The sequence below is a fragment of the Pelophylax lessonae genome (assembly GCF_965119305.1).
Source record: "Pelophylax lessonae genome assembly, chromosome: 9".
Taxonomy (NCBI): domain Eukaryota; kingdom Metazoa; phylum Chordata; class Amphibia; order Anura; family Ranidae; genus Pelophylax; species Pelophylax lessonae.
Genome location: NC_138776.1, coordinates 25,058,812 through 25,079,975, shown reverse-complemented (window position 1 = coordinate 25,079,975; position 21,164 = coordinate 25,058,812).

Here is a 21,164-nt window from a genome sequence, read left to right as displayed (position 1 = left end):
AACAAAGACAATGTTGAGACAGTGGCAGGGAGGATTGCAATCATGGTTTGGGAGGTGTAATCTGCTAAAAATGAGCATATTGCCGAGATATTTATATCTCATGCGCGCATTACCAATCAAAATCCCAAGTAGTTTTTTTAAGACGATGAATGCATTGTTTTCAAATTATATTTGGGCTAACAGGAAACCACAGGTAGCAAGGAACATCTTAACGATTCCTAAACGAATGGGTGGTATTGCACTTCCGGACATACGGAAATATTACCATGCGATACACATGACAAGAATTCTAGATTGGTGGCATCACACAGGGACAAAAACTCTGGGTAAAAATAGAACAGGAACAAACTATAGCCACTCTGAAGCGAGCATTATGGTGCTACCGATCACTCCCAAATACTCTGAAACAACATCCGATAATTGGAACTACATTGCGATAGGATGCATTAGATGTGGTTTGACAACATTGAATTCTCCTCTTTTTCCGATTTTTGGGAACCCCCAATTCCTACTGGGTTTATATTTATTGGGATTTAAGAACCTTAGAGATACTGGCCAAGAACAAGCAGCGGCTTTCCTACTGGAAAAAAATAAATGGCCATCAACTAGTAGATTGATGGATAATGAAGGGCCCTTTAAATTTTCATTTTGGTCTGCTAATCAATTACAACATTTTCTGTCCTCATTACTGAGGGCAGAAAACTTTATTAGACCACTTACAAGTTTTGAGAGGTACTGTGAGAGCCCAAGTAACTTAATGCATACCTTATCAATTACATATAAAATGTTAATTATACCAGGAGAACAACCTAGGCTTAAGTGGATAGAGAATTGGGAAAGGGACTTAAATCAAGCCCTCACGAGGGGGAACAGAAACAGCGGATCTTTAGGTTCACCTTTAAACCGGCAAAATGTACAAAAATACATGAAACCAACTTTAAGATTATTACTAGGTGGTATATTACACCAGATAAACTACATAAAATGTATCCACAAGAGGAGGAAGGATGCTGGAGGTGCGGGAAGGAGAAAGGCACGCTCCTCCATATTTTCTGGGAATGTACAAAGATAAGATCATTTTGGTCGAGAGTAAGCTCCTTGATAAAGAAATTTACAAGTTACAACGTTGAGGAGGATCCGGCCTTTTTCCTACTGCACATATCCAGCATCCCAGTAAAGGAATATGAGAAATCCCTGATACCACATTTATTAGATGCGGCTAAGACTTGCATACCGGCGCATTGGAAAAAAAACACAACTCCGTCGGTGTCAAAGTGGATAAGGAAAGTAGAACACATCAATAACATGGAAGATCTAATATGGTCCTCACAACACAAACAGGATAGATATAAAAAAATATGGGGGTATTGGAATCAGTACATCACTTCTGAGGAGGGTAAAGAACTATTGCTAAATAATCTAGGGTAAACATAAAAGGAAGAGGGGGGGAGTCGAATGTGTCCACCATTTTGGAGAGGAGGGGAGAGTGGACATTCCTATCCCCTTTGAAGAGGGAGGAGAGGGGAAGAGAAATTTTGGCCCCTTTTTTTTCCCCATTTTTTTTTTTTTGGGGTTAAGTTTTGGGATTGAGTTGGAGGGTTTTGTTTAGGGGATAATCTGGAAAAGAGGCCGAAATAAACTGAGCAATAATAGGACAGGAATAAAGAAGAGGAGAAAAGAAGTTAATTTAAAAATATGGAATGTTAGAGATTCACAACTGTTGAAATAAGAATATGGGTTATGTATATTCCAGAAGAATGATTGGGTTTCTTCTTTTTGTTTTTTTTTTTTTCTTTTTGTTCATCTATTGTAGCATAAACTATATACCTTATGACTAAAGAGAGAAAATGTCAAAAGAAATATCCTGTATTATTGAGATATTGTGTAAGACCCATATTTTGGACCTCTGTTTTAAATTGGTGGATAAAAGGAAATTATTAATTAAATGATATTTGAAAAAATAAATAAATAGAGGGTGCTAATAATTTTGTCGAGTTTTTTGTGTCAGATTTGGCTTTTTGTTTCTCCACTTTTTTGTGTCATACCAATACAAACAAAAGAAACAAGCATGAGAATGCCCAAACATTTGTAATTGCAGCAATTTTCTGGCTGAAGTGGTGCATTATCTGACAGAAATGCAGGGGTGTGTAAGGGTGTGTATATGCCTCGCGCCACGTGTTTGATTTATAAATATGTGAAATAAATAATATATAATAAAAATATTTTTGTGAATAAAATTTAGTGTATAAGTATATTGTGTGTATTCATAGCAGCTGCTATAGAGATTAGAATTGTATGCAGGTAAGTAGTCTAAAAGGCTACCTATAGCGCTTGCTTTAAAATAATTGCAATAAAAGTGAATATGCTAAACTTCATAAAATTAATATATAACAAATATAAAGTGTACATTTATAAATTAGTAAATCATATTCCGTGTAACATTAATAAATATTAAATTCAAAGTTCAAAAAAGTCCAATAAATATATATTATAAAGTGAGTCCTTTGTGCAAACTTCCAAATAAAAAATCCAATAAGTGTGCAATATAAAGTGAGTCCTTTGTGCAAAATTTCCAGACAAAAGGTGCAAGTGCTTAGCGCGATGATTACTCTGTCCACTCAGTAATAATCCTAATCTTTGTGGTATCACTGTGACAAAGGTAAGATTCAATCACTTACCAGAGGTTGTGGGTCATATGTGCCTTATAGCACCATGACCGATCAGGCTTGTATAGCCGTCCAGGCTAAAAGGTCTTTTTGGCTTGCTTCAGGTGGATAAAGTGGTAGGATCTCCCTCTGTCTCCTCTCCCCTCGTGCCAAAAAAGATATAGAAAAAAGGAGCTCCAAATAGTGTGATATCTTTTAAATATTTTTATTCCCAATTGGGCAAAAATATATACAAAATTTCGTGCAAATAAAAGCCAAAACAATAAAAGCAAATAATAAAAGAAGATCGGGGTTTATTCCACTCTGAAGCGGCCATACTAGGGCTGCATTCGGGAGGAATAAACCCCGGTCTTCTTTTATTATTTGCTTTTATTTTTTTGGCTTTTATTTGCACGAAATTTTGTATATATTTTTGCCCAATTGGGAATAAAAATATTTAAAAGATATCACACTATTTGGAGCTCCTTTTTTCTATATCTTTTTTGACTTTATAATATATATTTATTGGACATTTTTTTGAACTTTGAATTTTATATTTATTAATGTTACACGGAATATGATTTACTAATTTATAAATGTACACGTTATATTTGTTATATATTAATTTTATGAAGTTTAGCATATTCACTTTTATTGCAATTATTTTAAAGCAAGCGCTATAGGTAGCCTTTTAGAAATGCAGGGGTGCCAATATTTTTGGGCATGACTGTATATGTATATACATATATATTCAAATATTAACCCACGCTAGGCATATACAACAATACAAAAAAATATGTGTTCACCAAGTAAAAAACACAGAAATATATAAAAGTAATAATAACAGCACTTACCCTCACAATCTTATTTAAAAAAAAATACAACAATAACAATCATATAAAAATTATTCAATAAAGTGTTCATGTGCAAAAAAATAAATTAACATCAATAAAGTGCTTAATGCCTCGTACACACGCAACGATTATCGGCCGACCGATCGTCCGACTTTTGTCCAGAGAGGTGTTATGTTGGTTGGAATGTGCCTAGACTGCACACGAATTTTCTCGGCCAACAAAAATCTACTTCAGAAGTGATGTCATGTTCTGGTTTACTTTCCGTGTGTTTTTTCTTCTCTGAGCATGCCCAGACTTGCTCTTTAGATTTTTGTCTGCCGAAATCTGTACTGACTGAGGGAGAATCGGCCGTTGTGTTGACGGCCAACAAAAATTTTATAGCATGCACACCAGATTTTTTTCCGCCGAAAAGTCGCAGCCGGTTGTCGGAAGCATCATACTAACAAGCCGAAAATCGGCCGATCAGACGTTGGCCGAAAATTCCCGGCCAATAATCGATGCGTGTGTACGAGGCTTAAGGCTACATTCACACCTGAGCGTAGCCTTTTTTGCGCGTTTTTACCGCGATTTTCAGGCGTTTTTACAGGCGTTTTTTGTGCAGGCGTTTTTAGATTGAATAGAGAAAACGCCTGTAATCTGCCCAAAAAGAAGCTCATGTTCTTTTTTGAGCGTTGGGTGTTTTGCTCACAGCGTCAAAACGCTCAGATGTGAACAGGGGCCATTGAAATGAATAGGATTTGTCTTGTTGGGCGTTTTGAGAGCTGATCCTAGAGCAGAAAAACTCCCCAAAAACGCCCCAAAACACCTACATGTGAATGGAGCCTTAAGCCCCGTACACACGCACTGATTGTTGGCCGTAAATTTTCGGCCAACGTCCGATCGGCCGATTGTCGGCTTGTTAGTATGATGCTTCCGACAACCGACTGCGACTTTTCGGCTGAACAAAATCTGGTGTGCAGGCTATAAAATTTTTGTTGGCCGTCAGCAGAATGGCCGATTGTTCCTCAGTCCCCTGTTCCCTATTATGGGATATACTAGTACTGATGGACCCCTTAATATGTGATATAATGGGAGAATTGGTTCACGCAAGCAAAATACAGGGGACAAAATGGGTGGAGTCTATAAGGGGTGGGGCTTCTGAGAAATGGAATGGGTCAAAATGGAAGGGCGGGGTCTTGCGCCCCCCCCCCCCCCATCTTAAAACTTCACCAGCCGCCACTGGTGCTTAGCATCACTCTTTTTTTCTGGATTACTGTGCAATGGTGTGCATAGGATTCTGGGCCAATAACAGGTCAGTCATTCATACCATACCAGCAGTAATTCAAGTTAAATTAAAAAAGAAATAACAAAGAAGCCTATAAAATGAAGGGAATTGTACTTACCAGTCCCGTCATTAGTGACTCCAATCTTCACTCTGTGAAAGAGCTGCAAAAGCTTTAGTCTTTAGAGATAAAATGTGCCCTGATCTCTGTACTCTGAACAACACATAATAAGCACCTGCGGCAGTACAATTACTTTTTCCTGGTAACAATTATTGCCTTACAGACCCAGTGTCATTACAGACCCAGTGGCATCAGAATATAAATAGTGGTGAAAAAAAAAAAAAAAACGCTGCATATCCTTAACCACTTGCTGACCAGCCAACGGCAGATCGACAGATCGACAGATCGACAGGAATCGCCGTACCTGTATAATAGACATAAAGGGAAATTTTGATGTTAAGTTGTGGGATGAATTTAGGGTCAGGCACTACAACTAGTAAATTCTAAAACATGGGAAAAAGTCAAAGCAGACAATTGAGAGTCAAACTGTATAGGAATAACAATTATTGGCCCTGGCTAAAAACAAATATATGACATGTGGTCAGAGAGGGAACATGGGATGAGCATTTTGGCTGCCCGTCTGATCATAGGAGCTAGAGTAAGTTAAAGCGGTAAGAAAACTAAGACAATGAAACCACATTTATGCAATATATAAATCCATTAAGTTGTTTTTAATTAGAAAACCCACTAATAGTATGCTCAAAAAGCATACTTACTGTTATAAATAAAACGATTCTGATTGCTCCCGCTTGTTCCTAGCCACCGACATCACAACTATGGTGCTTTATTTCCACCCTCTGTATGTTTCCCTGGCCATAATCCCGCGCATGCGCATCGCACACCCCCCGTCGCTGGCTCACTCACCCTGGATGTGGATGTGGAGGGCAGGCAGGCAGCAGCAGCAGCGGCGGCGGCGGCTTCCCCCTCAGTCTCCTGCGTCTCCTCCCTCCTCCTCCTCCTTGGCCAATGGCATGGCTTCTTCTTTCGGCCAATCGGGAAATGGGTCTCAGGACACGCTTCCTGATTGGCCAGGAGGAGAAACCGTGTGACAATAGCGAATATTCATGCGCTGCGCCCGAGCCCACCCTTTTTTGAAGCCTATTAGATCCTCTGGCTCCAATCACGTGCTTAACCACTTTACCACCGGAGGATTTTGCTGTCTTACGTCCAGGCCACTTTTTGCGATTCAGCACTGTGCGACTTTAACTGACAATTGCGCGGTCGTGTAAGGTCGTACCCAAACGAAATTTACGTCCTTTTTTTCCCACAAACAGAGCTTTCTTTTGGTGGTATTTGATCACCTGTGCGATTTTTACTTTTTGCGCTATAAACAAAAAAAGAGCGACAATTTTAAAAAAATAACAATATTTTTGACATTTTTTTATATGAAATCCTCCCCCCCCCCAAAAAAAAATGTATAAATCAAAATTTTTTATCATTTTCGGCCAATTTGTTTTCTGCCACATATTTTTGGTAAAAAAAAAAATCGCAATAAGCGTATTTTGATTGGTTTGCGCAAAAGTTATCGCAGCTACTAACTACGGGAAATTTATGTAATTTTTATTGTTTTTTTTTTTTAACTAGTAATAGCGGCAATCTGGCGGCGATCTGCGATTTTTTTTGCGGGACTGCGACATTGCGGCGGACAGATCGGACCCTTGACTGACATTTTTGACACTTTTGGGGGTACCAGTGACATTACTACAGTAATCAGTGCTATACATATGCACTGTTACTGTAAAAATGACACTGGCAGGAAAGGGGTTAACTTTTATTGGAGAGGGAGGGGTTAATGTATACCTGGTGCTTACTAACGTATGTGGGGGGAGGTGACTGAGTGACACAGGGACAGATCGCAGGTTCAGCTATGCTGAACCCTGCAATCTGACCCTGCCTGTCACTTCGGAGATCCACACTCGATCCCTGACGATCGGGGAAGAGCGGCGTTGATCACCACCACTCCTCCCCTGGCCCGACTCCCGCTGTAACTGAATACAGCGGGAGCGAGCCTCCGGCAGCGCGCGCGCATCGCCCACAAGGGGAGGAGTCCAGCGACGTAGGTCTACGTCGCTGGACGGGAACGAGCCACTCTGCCGCAGTACAGTCAACGTGACTGGTCGGCAAGTGGTTAACAAAAAAAAAAACCCATTGGAATCCATGCATCCGGCACCCTGCATGTAGATTAGGGGGCCGGACCCATAGATAGGGGGGCGGCGCCCCTGCGCCCCCAATGGACGAGCCGCCACTGGACATTAGTGATATCTGGCAAGTCACCCATGATATAACTACATGTATATCATAACAAGATGTGTGGGGTTAATTAATCTAATGATAAACATGGTGATCACAGTTATTTTGAATCTGTTTCCCAAACAGAATGCTAAAATGAGGGTTAAATTGAGAAAAGTGCACACAGTATAAAATAACACATATTAAATATTCTTTGTTAGTGGAAACAATGTATAAAAAAAGAAAGAAATTAGGTAAAACATAAAGAGATAGGTCTGTGGGAATATATTGGAATTGGCTTGAGTATTACTTTCTAAAGTTAACAATTTTATTATCAATATAAATAAAAGTTAATTTGATTTCGACAAATAAAATACAGGTTATTGGGAAAACTTGTAATATAGGGCTAGTGTAGATTAAGATTAGGTTGATTATTATAATACAGCTGCCATAATACTGAACAAAGCCAAGATGGTGGGATACATTGGAATTTTCTACAAAAGATAAAATCTAAAGGTCTGATAATAACTTGATGTGCAGTCCATGATGTGAGAGAATAAAATTTAAAATATAACAGACCCATCATATCAAGTCCACACACCCTGTTAGGATAGATGCCACTGGCAGACAAGCTGTTTTATAGTTTTTGATCTGGCTGATGATTGTTCTCTTTCATGTACAGTTTGTTGGTACTTTTTGTTTTTATTTATTTTTGAATTCCAAAGCAGAATGTGTGAATTGTGAAATGATGTGTTCCTTTTCCTTGTGAGTGCAGTCGTAAACTGCTGCATTACTGCATAGTATTGTTATCATTTATTATGTTATATAATACAGGCATACCCCGTTTTACGTACACTCAATTTACGTACACTCGCGAGTACGGACACCGCTTGGTTGGCTTGGCATTGCACTACTCCCTATTTTTACCATTGGCGTCTATGGGAAACCTTGGTCAGCTTGACATGGCACTACTCCCAAACCATAAGTGACAAGTGACAGGGATACCAAACTTAGGGAGCATCGATAGCAGACCCAGGACTACAACAGATCCTATTTTGTGGTCGGCTAGCTTGCCTAGGTAATCTACCATGTCATAATCCTGGTTCCCCTTAACATGCTCCCCACGTTCGGTGTCCTTGTCACTTATGGTTTGGGAGCAGTGGCATGTCAAGCTGACCAAGATTTCCTATAGAGCTAGTAGTGTGTTTACATGCATTGAGAAGTGAAAAAAGGTATTGCTTCACTTTAAAGCGGTAGTATCACAATTTTTTTCACTTTTAACTACTGTACAGGTAAGCCTATGATAAGGCTTACCTATAGGTACAATTAATATCTCCTAAACCTCGCACGAGCGGCGCATGCGCTCTGAAGGTCCGGCGGACCTTCAGCTTCCCTTGCCGGCAGCTTGCCGGAAAATCGCTCCCGCGCGCATGCGCGGGAGTGACGTCATCGCGGCTCCGGCCAATCACAGCGCCGGAGCCGCCGAACCCGGAAGAGACGCTGTGGGATCATGTCAGCGCCCGCAGCAGTGTCCATGACCCATGTCCATTCATAATGAGCTAGTATGCGATGCCTTTGTCTTGCAGGGTTTTTTTTTTTTTTTTTTTTTTCCTGGGTTTACAACCGCTTTAAGTACATTTTCGTTTTACATACATGCTCTGGTCCCATTGTGTACTTAAAAGTGGGGTATGCCTGTATATTATGTTGTCAGATGGAAGCTAAGGACTTGTTTTCTTGCTAAATCTAACAACAGCACAAGCAATGAGAAATTATAATATTGCTAGGAAAAGGTTGTCTTTTTGAAACATGAAACTGGGATTTTTACACAAACAGCATGATAGAGAAAACAAGCCATTGTAATATATTTCATGCAAGCTGGACCCAATAATGAAGGGTTCACCCGGCTAAATCAGAACAGTAGTAGCAAAGTTACAGACATTATTTTGATCAATTAGTTAACCTTTACAGTCCCACATTTTGTTTAGCAAATACTGCAAACAGCCAAACTAAATATTTGTTTAATGAAAGGTTTACAAAATATGAATTTGTATTGTTGTTTATGTACAAATCTAACAATGAAAAGTGCGTACATTCAACCCAGTCACCAAGTTATTTGCCTGTATTGGAGGAGGCTGGAGACAAAGAAAAACTACTTGTTTTAACCGGTTGCCGACCGCCGCACGACTATATACTGCGGCGGTCAGCCCCGGCCAGGCAGAGTGACGTATCGGTACGTCACTCGCCTGTCACTGACTTGCGAGCCTATCGCGGGCGGGCGCGCGCCCGCCGAGGCGCGCGCCCGCCGCGGCTCGTTCACAGACAAGGACTCGATGTCCGCCGGTCACACTACGATCGCTCCTGTGAAGGGAGAAAGACAGAGCGGCTTGTGTAAACAAGATGCCTGTCAGTTCTCCCTGTGTAAAAGTGAAGATCTGTCCGTTCTACTATGTAGAACGGTTGATCTTTGCTTTTACACCAATAGGAATGTCCCTGCACAGTTAGAATCACGCCCCTAGGACACACTTAACCCCTCCCTGTCCAATAAAGTTAACCCCTTCCCTGCCAGTGTCATTTTTGCAGTAACAGTGCATATGTATAGCACTGATTACTGCAGTAATGTCACTGGTACCCCCAAAAGTGTCAAAAATGTCAGTCAAGGGTCCGATCTGTCCGCCGCAATGTCGCAGTACCGAAAAAAAAATCGCAGATCGCCGCCATTACGCGTTAAAAAAAAAAACACCAAAAATGACAAAAATCTTTCCCTTTGTTAGTAAACGCGATAACTTTTGCGCAAACCAATCAAAATACGCTTTTTGCGATTTTTTTTACCAAACATAAATTGGCCGAAAAATGTTAAAAAATTTTGATTTTTACTTTTTTTTTTGGGGAATTTCATATAAAAAAAATGTGAAAAATATTGTTATTTTTGCAAAATTTACGCTCTTTTTTTGTTTATAGCGCGTGATCAAAAAATCGCACAGGTGATCAAATACCACCAAAAGAAAGCTCTGTTTGTGGGAAAAAAAGGATGTCAAATTCATTTAGGTACAGCGTCGCACGACCGCGCAATTGTCCGTTAAAGTCACGCAGTAAAAAATCGCAAAAAAAAACCCTGGTCCTTTAGCAGCCAAATCCTCCGAGGCTTAAGTGGTTAAACGAATGACGTAGGAATCTGCTGCTGTGAGCCCAATACAGGACACACTCCCTGAAGACCCAGATATTGGATTTTTTTTGTAGATTTGATCCCAGTTTTATACCGAGGATGGCAATACCCATATGGAATATGCAATTATCACCCAGAAGGACTCTCTGTATTCAGAGTTATTGGATCCTTCTTCCCCAGTTCAAGAAGTAGAGCTCATGCTTTAGCAATGCCTGTGAGCTATCAAAAGAGTTTAAATTTATATAGATAGAGATTTAGAGAGCTTTTGGTTCCATTTGAAGGACCAGAAGCGTGTTTTTATCTCGGCAGGTAAACCAATCAAACATGCTAATTTAATTGATTGGCTTTCTTCAGCCTTCCAGCTTCTTGCTAAGGTAACCATACTAACATTAAAACTCACACATGGAAGCAGACCAGGCAACTAAGGATGCTGCATTACAGCACTGGACACTTGCTGGGTCTGTGCAACTCACAGATTCCACCCTTGTTCTGGCCCAGTAGAGCTGGGAATAATATTTAAACTTTAAGGACCCTAGAACGAGAAGAACAAGTGGTCCACAGGGGGAATCTTCTTATGAAACAGGACTTTGGAAAAAGGTGATCTTTTATGTCTGCCAACAACTCTTTTCCCTCTAGCTTGACACATGGACTGTGTCATAAGTCAAAGGCAGATATGGCTATCTTAGTGAGTGTGGGATAGTGCCAGGGTTCACTATAGTATTTTTTTAATGACCGTTTCTTGGTTTACTTGTTACCAAAGGTGTTACCAAAAGCTGAACATCCCTTCCAGAGATTAGAAAAGGTTATATCCAGAGGCCTAATTCAGGATCTTACAAGTATGCATTTTATCTGTATGGACATGTTTTCTGGATGGCCAGAAGTTTGGCCAGTGACAGAAGCTATTGCAAAGACCACAGTAAAAGGTGTTATCGGACATAAGCCCCGTACACACGATTCGAAATTCGGCCGGGAATTTTCGTCCGACGACCGATCTGCCGATTTTCGGCTTGTTAGTATGATGCTTTTTCGGCCGAAAAAAATCTGGTGTGCATGCTATAAAATTTTTGTCCTCCGTCAAAACACGTCCAATTTTTGTGCAGTCAGTACAGATTTTGACAGGGAAAAATCTTATGAGCAAGACTGGGCATGCTTAAAGAAGAAAGAACACAAAGAAAGCAATCCAACACATGACATCACTTCTGAAGTAGAATTCTGTCGTGCGGGAAAATTCGTGTGCAGTCTAGGCACATTCCAACCAACGGACACCACTCTGGACAAAAGACAGATGACCGGTCGGCGGAAATTCGTTGCATGTGTACGAGGCTTTAGTTTGTAAGTACAGAGTCCCAGGAACTAGAGAGAGTAACAGAGGAACTATTTTTTTTGGAAGATTCCTTACAAAAAGTTTTGAGGTTTTATTTTACACCTCTTACCATCTACAATGTAGTGAGAAAAGTAGAGTAAGAAACTAGAAAACGATTTCCTGAATGTTTTCATATATATTTTTTTTATTAAGCCATAAGGGGATATTGGACCCTCTCCCTTTGAGATATGGTTTGGGAGTATGTTGCTCACTTGCATATATTTCTCTCAGCAGCTGAAGACCTCCACTCAGATCTCATTGAGAATGTTTCTGATCTTTTAGGATTTTGAAATACACATTTATGTGTTTTCTCCCCAATTACAGATCCTAAAGGTTTGTAAGGATCTCATAAACTAAAGCCAGGTGACTTGTGGATTGTTAAGAGACATTTATATATAAGGAAATGTGTGAAGACACAATACAGCGTCTATTTCATGTACAGTTTACAAAACTTGAAGGAAAAGTCACCTGGATCGACACCAGACACTGCAAAAATACTGCACTCATAGTGCACACGGCACTAATAATGTTTTCATTACATGTTTGCATTCTTTCGAATCCTGATTAGAATTAGTCTGCCTATGTTATGCCACTTGTTACCACAAAAGTACAATTGTAATATTAAATGCGTCAAATAAAACAGAAAAGTTATTTTGGAAAGATGCGGAGTGTATCTTTTTGTGTCTGTTCCCTACTGCAGTAGTTATTAATTTGGAACCACTAATCAATATGAGGATAATAGTTTCCTATCTATAAAATGTCCAGAACTATGGTAAGCAAGGCCACATGGACAATAGATTTATATCTGAACTACAAACAACCTAACCAGTTTTATGATTATGGAAAAACACTCTCCATTAAAACTACTCCTCTGTGTTTACAAGACCTGCAGAAACTCGTAAGTGTCCTATTGTGAAAAAGACACAATCTGTTTACCCAGGTGAGCGAAAGTCAACGTTCTCTTATATATTGTATACATATTGTTTATGTTCCTTCTTGGGAAATTCTAAACCATCAACCAAAAAGTTGACATTCTAGAATCTTTCTGCAAGTGTCTTAGTGTCGGGGGAAGAATTTGTGTATTTCAATATTTTATAACATAAAATACTTGATACTTTTGGAACACTTTAGAAAAGACCATAACAGGGTAAGTATCAAGACACTTGCAATTTATATACATATCTATACAAGGTATTATATTACATAACAAGGACTCATTCCGGATGAGGATACTATTACCATGTTTTGTTTGATTGTAATCAGTATCATAAGAAATCTAGACATGCTCAGAAGAAGATGGAAATAGTAGAAAGTGTATACAGAATATTTTAGGAAGTGTAATTTATATTTTAACATGGATTGCTGTATAAGATATTCCATCCCTTAAGAGCCCATTCACACTAGGGCGACTTATGAGGCGACTTGTGTTGTCCCAGGTCGCCCCAGGTCGCTTGACATAACAAAAGCAATGTTAATCAATCAGTGCCGTCTTAATTGGCACTACTGAAGTCGCTCAGACTTCAGAAAAGGGTCCTGTACTACTTTGAGGCGACCTGTTATCCGACCTGTCCCATATACTTCAATGGGAGTCGCCTCCTTATCTTAATTGACACGACTTGTGATCCGACTTGTGATCCGACTTTCCAAAAAAATGGTATTGAACAAGAAAAAAAGAGCATTTTTCTTATAATTTTTATTAAAACAGGAATATGGCTCCTCTCCACCTGGCCGTTTTTATTGCATGCATTTATCCGGCATTTTTGGAGGCAGGCATGACTTTTTTTGGATTAGTGTCTGGGGGGGGGTCTAAAAATTGTACCTGTGAAGTTTCAGCTCTGTAGCATGTCCAGAACCAGAAAAAATTATCATTTTTCTTATAATTTTTATTAGAACATTAATACGGCTTCTCTCCAGCTGGCTTTTTTCTTGCAGGCATTTATCGGGCATTTTTTGAGGCAGGCATGACTTTTCTTAGATTAGTGTCGGGGGGGGTCTAAACAGTGTACCTGTGAAGTTTCAGCTCTGTAGCATGTCCAGAACCCCAAAAAAATTATAATTTTTCTTATAATTTTTATTAGAACATTAATACGGCTTCTCTCCAGCTGGCTTTTTTCTTGCAGGCATTTATCGGGCATTTTTTGAGGCAGGCATGACTTTTTTTGGATTAGTGTCTGGGGGCTCTAAACAGTGTACCTGTGAAGTTTCAGCTCTGTAGCATGTCCAGAACCCACACTGAACCCACTGAACCCACACTGCTGTATTAATAATTATAAGAAAAATGTTTTTTTCTGGTTCTGGACATGCTACAGAGCTGAAACTTCACAGGGACACTTTTTAGACCCCCCAGACACTAAATCCAAAAAAAGTCATGCCTGCCTCAAAAAATGTCCGATAAATGCCTGCAAGAATAAAAGCCAGGTCGAGAGAAGCCGTATTAATGTTCTAATAAAAATTATAATAAAAATTATAATTTTTTGGGGTTCTGGACATGCTACAGAGCTGAAACTTCACAGGGACAATTTTTAGACCCCCCAGACACTAAATCCAAAAAAAGTCATGCCTGCCTCAAAAAATGCCCGATAAATGCCTGCAAGAAAAAAAGCCAGGTGGAGAGAAGCCGTATAATGTTCTAATAAAAATTATAAGAAAAATGATAATTTGTTGGGGGTTCTGGACATGCTACAGAGCTGAAACTTCACAGGGACACTTTTTAGACCCCCCAGACACTAAATCCAAAAAAAGTCATGCCTGCCTCAAAAAATGCCCGATAAATGCCTGCAAGAAAAAAAGCCAGCTGGAGAGAAGCCATATTAATGTTCTAATAAAAAGTATAAGAAAAATGATACATTTTTTGGGGTTCTGGACATGCTACAGAGCTGAAACTTCACAGGTACACTTTTTAGACCCCCCAGACACTAAAGACATGCCCACAAAAAATGCCCGATAAATGCCAGCAAAAAAAAAAAGGAAAGGGATATTAGGTCACAACACATCATATTCTGATAGGCCAAATACAAAGTCCTACAAAGTCGTCTCGCGTCAAGTCACGCTGAAGTCGTGCCAAAGTCACGCAAAGTCGCGCCGAAGTCACGCTAGAAGTCGCCCCTTATGAGGCGACTTTAGTGGTCGCGGCAGTGTGAACCGGCTCTTAACCACTTTCCACCCCTGCTATAGCCAAATGACGGCTACAGCATGGGCTTCCAGTGCCGGGAGGGCATCAATAGAAGTCCTCCCGTGATCGTGCTGGCAGCGCACGCTGTGTTCGCTGAGTACTTCAGACTCGGCTGATCACAGAACAGGGTAAAGTGCCAAGCACAACAGGCCATTTACCATGTGATCAGCTGTCAGCCAATGATGAGGAGAAAATAATAAAACTGGTAACCGGCTTCTGTTACAGGGACATCTGTCCCTGCCTGGGTGCCTACCAGTGCTGCTATTTGTGCCACCCAGGGCCACCTATCAGTGCTGCCAATCAGTGTCCATTAATGGCAACTATCAGTGCTGCCAATCAATGCCCATCAGTGCCTCATCATCAGTGTCACTTATCAGTGCCGCCTACAAGTGCCTATCAGTGCCGCCCATCAGTACCACCCATCAGTGCTCATCAGTACTGCCTATCAGTGCCCATCAGTGCCACCTATCAGTGCCCATCAGTGCAGCATCCTCAGTGCCACCTCATCATTGCCACTTCATCAGTGCCTATCAGTGCCTTAAACGGAACCGCCACCCACACTGTGTTTGTGGGCTTCCGTCAGTATATGGCTTCCTCCAGTCTTGAACATAGGTATCAGATATTCCAGCCACCCCCCCCCCCAATACAAGACTAGACAGAACTTAGCTTGTATAGAACTGGAATCTTTATTTGAAAAAACTCACACAGAATATATACATGGAAATCCCCCTCCTGATCAGATTACCCCACCAGGTCAGGTGCCTGATTACATTATCATATGCAGATAAAATCGTATACAGAAATATAATTAACCTGAACTAATTATCTAAAGAACCACCAACACAAACAGTAGTCTGCTTTTTCACCAGTAACTAATAAATGACAATGATTCAATCAACCTCAGCCAATTAACTAGCAGCCTGACATCCTCAAGCTCGTTAATTACAATACACATTATCATAAGTGTAAACACAGAACTCACAGTAGATAACAGGAGAATAAATCAGCATATTCAACGATGTCCGGAAGACAGATGGTTGAGCTGATTATATTAGCATCTGCTAGGAGTCTGACTGTCTTGTGGAGACATGGACTTGAATCCAAAGTAACATTTCTCCAAGGGCCCCACATATAGTGTCTGTCTTTCATTCCCAGTGACGTCACAGTGCTCATCAGTGCAGCCTCTTCAGCGCTCATTAGTGAATGAGAAAAATTACCTGCTTTCATTAGTGAAGGAGAACATTTTATTTTTTTTCAAAATTTTTGGTATTTTTTTGTTTCTTTAGCAAAAAATAAAAAACCCAGTGGTAAATAAATACCACCAAAAGAAGCTCTATTTGTGTGAAAAAAATTATACATTTTTTTTTGTTTGGGTATAGCATTGCATGACCATGCAATTCTCATTCAAAATTGGCCTGGGCCGGAAGGGGGTGGTATAAGGAGGTATAAGTGCCTGGTAAGCAAGTGGTTAGCCAAGGTTTCATGTTTAGATGTATTATACCAAAAAAATATAAATCACCAATAATGCCACAAAACCCTCTGAGGGATATATCTTTATCCAGTGATGGCGAACCTTGGCACCCCAGATGTTTTGGAACTACATTTCCCATAATGCTCCAATACACTGCAGAATGCATGAGCATCATGGGAAATGTAGTTTCAAAACATCTGGAGTGCCAAGGTTTGCCATCACCCTCTAAATAAAATATTATAGTTAAATCAATCTTAGGATAAAATTGGTTTATCCTAAAGAATGAATCCAATAAATCAATTTTTACCAGAAAACTGAGTGTAGGGATTTATAGTCTCAGAGTGCCATCTGGGGGTCAAGTTAAGCTATTGTTTGAACACACGAATAGTTCATTGGAAATATGGCCCACCAATCAAAGGTGGGTAAATATTACAAATTACACCCTCTAGGATGATCCCCAATTAATGTAGTTTTTGCTAGGGTAAATAGGAGAGCTCAGAGGGAGGAGATACACATCATCGATCTCCAGAGGCTTACCATCCATCACCATCATCATTGAGGGCCTCCATATTGAAGTTTAGCTCTATCTTAGATCTGCTGCATTTTAAAAGACAGACTCCATCTTAAACATGATCTCTACCCATCAGTAGCCATCTTGAGAACTTGGCCAGCAGTCATCTTAAGGCTATATCAAATAATCCCAAGCAATCCATTTCCTCTGCTTCAGAGGGTAACTAACAGTGTGCTATTATTTAGATGATTGTTGCCTGTTTAACCACTTAAGGACCACCCCACGTATATTTACTGCGGCAGGACGGCCCTTAAGTGCAAAATCACGTACCTGTACGTGATTGTTTCAGTCGACTCTGGGGCATGTGCGGGTGCCCCATTGGTGCCATGCTCCCGCTGTGATTGGACACAGTGGGAGCCAATCAGCAGGTCTGGCGGACATGATGGCCACTGTCCACCCGCAATCGTTTGGAGGAATGACAGAACAGCGGTCTGCCTATGTAAACAAGGCAGACTGTCATTCTGCCTGAAAGGAAGAGAGAGATCTTGTGTTCCTACTAATCAGGAACACAGATCTCTCTCTCTTCCAGCAGTCAGTCCATTCCCCACACAGTTAGAAAGCACTCCCTAGGAGCACACTTAACCCTTTGATCACGCCTGATGTTAACCCCTTCCCTGCTAGTGTCATTTATACAGTGACAGTGCATTTTTTAGTACTGATCACTGTATTGGTGTCACTCTTCCCAAAAAAAGTCACTTGTGTCAGACTTGTGCGCCGCAATGTCGCAGTCCCGCTAAAAATCGCTGATCGCCGCCATTACTAATCCATTACTAATAAAAAAAAGTATTTTTCTATACCATCGTTTATAGATGCTTTAACATTTGCGCAAACCAATCAATATACGCTTTTTGGGATTTTTTTTTTACCAAAAATATGTAGCAGAATACAAATTAGCCTGAAAGGATGAAGAAATTAGATATTTTTATTTTTTTTATTGAATGTGTTTTATAGTAGAAAGTAAAACATATTGTTTTTTTTGTTTTTTTTTTTCAAAATTATCGGTCTTTTTTTGTTTATAGTGCAAAAAAATAAAAATTGCAGAGGTCATAAAATACCACTAAAAGAAAGCTCTATTTGTGGGAAAAAAGGACATCAATTTTTTTTGGGTACAGGGTTGCATGACCGCGCAATTGTCAGTTAAAGCAACGCAGTGCCATATCACAAAAGATGACCTGGCCAGGAAGGGGGGTAAAACCTTTCCGGAGCTGAAATGGTTAACGTAATATTTCAAACGTCCTGACATGTACAAATGTTTATGCTTTGAAAGGTTTTACCCCCTTCATTATCAGGTAATTATCATTCAACACTGTGCTACTTTAACTGACAATTGGGCGGCCATGCAATACTGTACACAAAATACATTTTTATCATTTTTTTCCACACACATTGAGCTCTCTTTCGGTGGTATTTGATCACCACTGTTTTTATTTTTTTTGCAATATGAATGAAAAAAGACCAAAAATTTTTGAAAAACACAATGTTTTCTACTTTCTGTTATAAAACATATCCAATAAAATAAAGTTACTTCATAAATGTCTTTCTTAATAAGTGTATATGAATTGGTTTGTGTGAAAATGATAGTGTCTACAAACTATGATATATATATTTGAAAACTGATCAATTCTGATGTCTCATTTCAAAAGACCCCAAAATACCAGGACAGTACAAATATCACCCAAATTACCCTTTTTGGCAAAGTAGACAATCTGAGGCATTTAATAAGAGCCATGCCCATTTTTTTTTTAATTGTCATTTTTTTGTCACAAATTTTTTGAAAATTAAGAAATTGAATAGTTTTTTTTTTTTTTTTTACATATTGTCACTAGTGCAGTAGAGCATCATCCTTATCATATGATGTATGATGTGGTGGTGATCATGGACACTGACTGGTGACAGTTAAGGATGATCGAACTTTTGAAAAGTTCGGTTCGGCCAGAACATCCGAACTTCCCGAAAGTTCGGCCCGGATTTCAGAACCCCATTGAAATCAATGGGACCCGAACTTCGGTAATCAAAAAACACAATTTTTAAGCCCTAAAACCCAATAAATGCCCCTAAAAAGTGCCTAGGGTTCTGGGTCATGCCCCATTAACTATTAATCACACAAAAAAAAGTTCTTAAAAATTGTCATTTTTGATAAAAAAGCCAATTATTGAAAAAATTAAAAAAAAAAAAAAGAGAGATATTTTGATTTTGACTTTGGATTTAGTATCTAGGGGGTCTAAAAAGTGTACATGTTTAATAGAAGGCATTTTTTTGGGTTCTTTGCAGTCAGGAAAAACATCTGAACTTGTGTATAGTGGTACTGTGCACAAGTTCTGATGTTTTGCCTGCCTCCAAAAAACCCCCAAAAATGCCAGCAAAAACACACCTGGGCATTTTTTTTTGACGCTAGCGTTTTTTTTGGCATTTTTTTGGGTTCTTTTGAGGCAGGCAAAACATCTGAACTTGTGTATAGTGGTGTATATACACACATACATATATGTATATACACACCTAGACATATATAGGTGTGATAGTAGCAGAAATATATGCTTGCGCTAATGAAATCCCCGCTCTCCTCTATGGGAGATCGGATGAAAATGGATCGCCTGTCTGTTTTCATCCGATCCTATCCAATCCGATCCTCCAGACGAATGGAAAATAGGGTTTCCATCCATCTGGATTTCACGGACAGGATTGGATCGGATAGCAGCGGGTGTCAGTGGAGATGCCACCTCTGACATCCGCTGCTCCATAGGGATCCATGGAGCATCCGATCAAGTCTGCCTGAAAAAAACTGAAAGGGGGACCTGATTGGAAAGCCAGTGTGAAAGGGGCCTAACACTGTATTACTCTGCGATGGGAGGGGTGATTAGAGATTTTTTTTTACAATGAAGATCCTTGTAATAGCAAAGTTTTCAACTGTCATTAACATTCATGACGGTTGTGATCACTAGTGATCTGTGATTTGCTACAGCTAATTACATGGTACATGGTGCTGTGATTGGCCCAGGTACCATGTCACAGCTGTGGGCCAATCACAGCTGTTATAAATGAACTGAGCCCCGATTATCGGGATCCACAACCCGCTGTGTCCGGCAGACACATCGGTTGCGGGGGTGGGGGCATGCAGCGCGCTCCTAAACCCATAACAGGCACATGACATACATGTATGTTATTGTGCCTGCACATGCCTCTCTGCCGCAGTATATGCACTGTGGCGGGTCAGCATGTGGATATTCAACATATACATTGTATGTCTTGGCACTGTTAGTTTATGGCCACTATATGGCCAAATGATTATGGACACCTGACCATCACACCTTTATAAAATGATTGGAAATCCCATTGCAAAACCACGGCCCTGAATTTGCCTACTTTGCAGCTATAACAGCCTCCACTCTTCTAGTAAAGATATTCCATAAGATTTTGGAGCCTGTCTGTGGGAATTTGCATTCATTCGTATGCATCCTAAAGGTGTCCAGCAGGGATGAGGTCAAGGCTCTGTGGAGACACTGAAGTGCCTCTTCACCAAAATAGTCAAACCGCGTCTTTATGAAGCTGGCTTTGTACACAAGGGAACAATCATGCTGGAACAGAAAAGGATCTTCTCCAAACTGTCATCACAGGGTTGGAAGTGCACAATTGTCTATGATGTATGCATCAGAATCACCCAAACCATTAACTAAAAGTAGCGCTACCTACACAGGAGCCACTTGGTAGTTTCGGTTTACTGTTCTTCTGCCTCAAGTCTGAGGCTCAATACACACTTTGAACCGCATGTAAATCACACAAGAACCACACCACATTCTAGTTTATTTTGAATGGGCTCAGATCGCACCATATCAATTTTGTCACCGCGATCCGGTGAGATCCAGAGCAGGCAAATAAACTACATTTGGGACTTTCATTTCGGGGGTCGTTAACTTTGTATTTACAGCTGCAACCGATCACAAAGCAAGTGCGATTTGCATGCGGTGTGGGAAACGTGCATGGATCATAGCGTTTTCCGCACTGCATAAGTGGGAACCTAGCCTGAAAACGGCCTCAGTCCTACTGACACACCAGGTTAAGCAAAGATACTGAAATGCTACCCGGAGCACAAATATAGATGCCCTGCACACAACAAAGGTTCAGTTTAAAAAAGCAAACATTGGACTGGTTAGTGGTAAATGAACCCAATATATTGTCACGGGTTGCAGTGAACAGCAGTATGCACATAAGTAAAGGATTAGGTCAATCACAGTTCACTAGACAATATGTTCACTAGGCTATAGAAGCATAGAATGGAGTTCTATGCAGGTAAAGTGGAGTCAACCTGGTAATCCACAAAATCAGCAATAAGTAATGGTATTAGAAAACAGTAACAGCAATAATAATACTGTGATAACT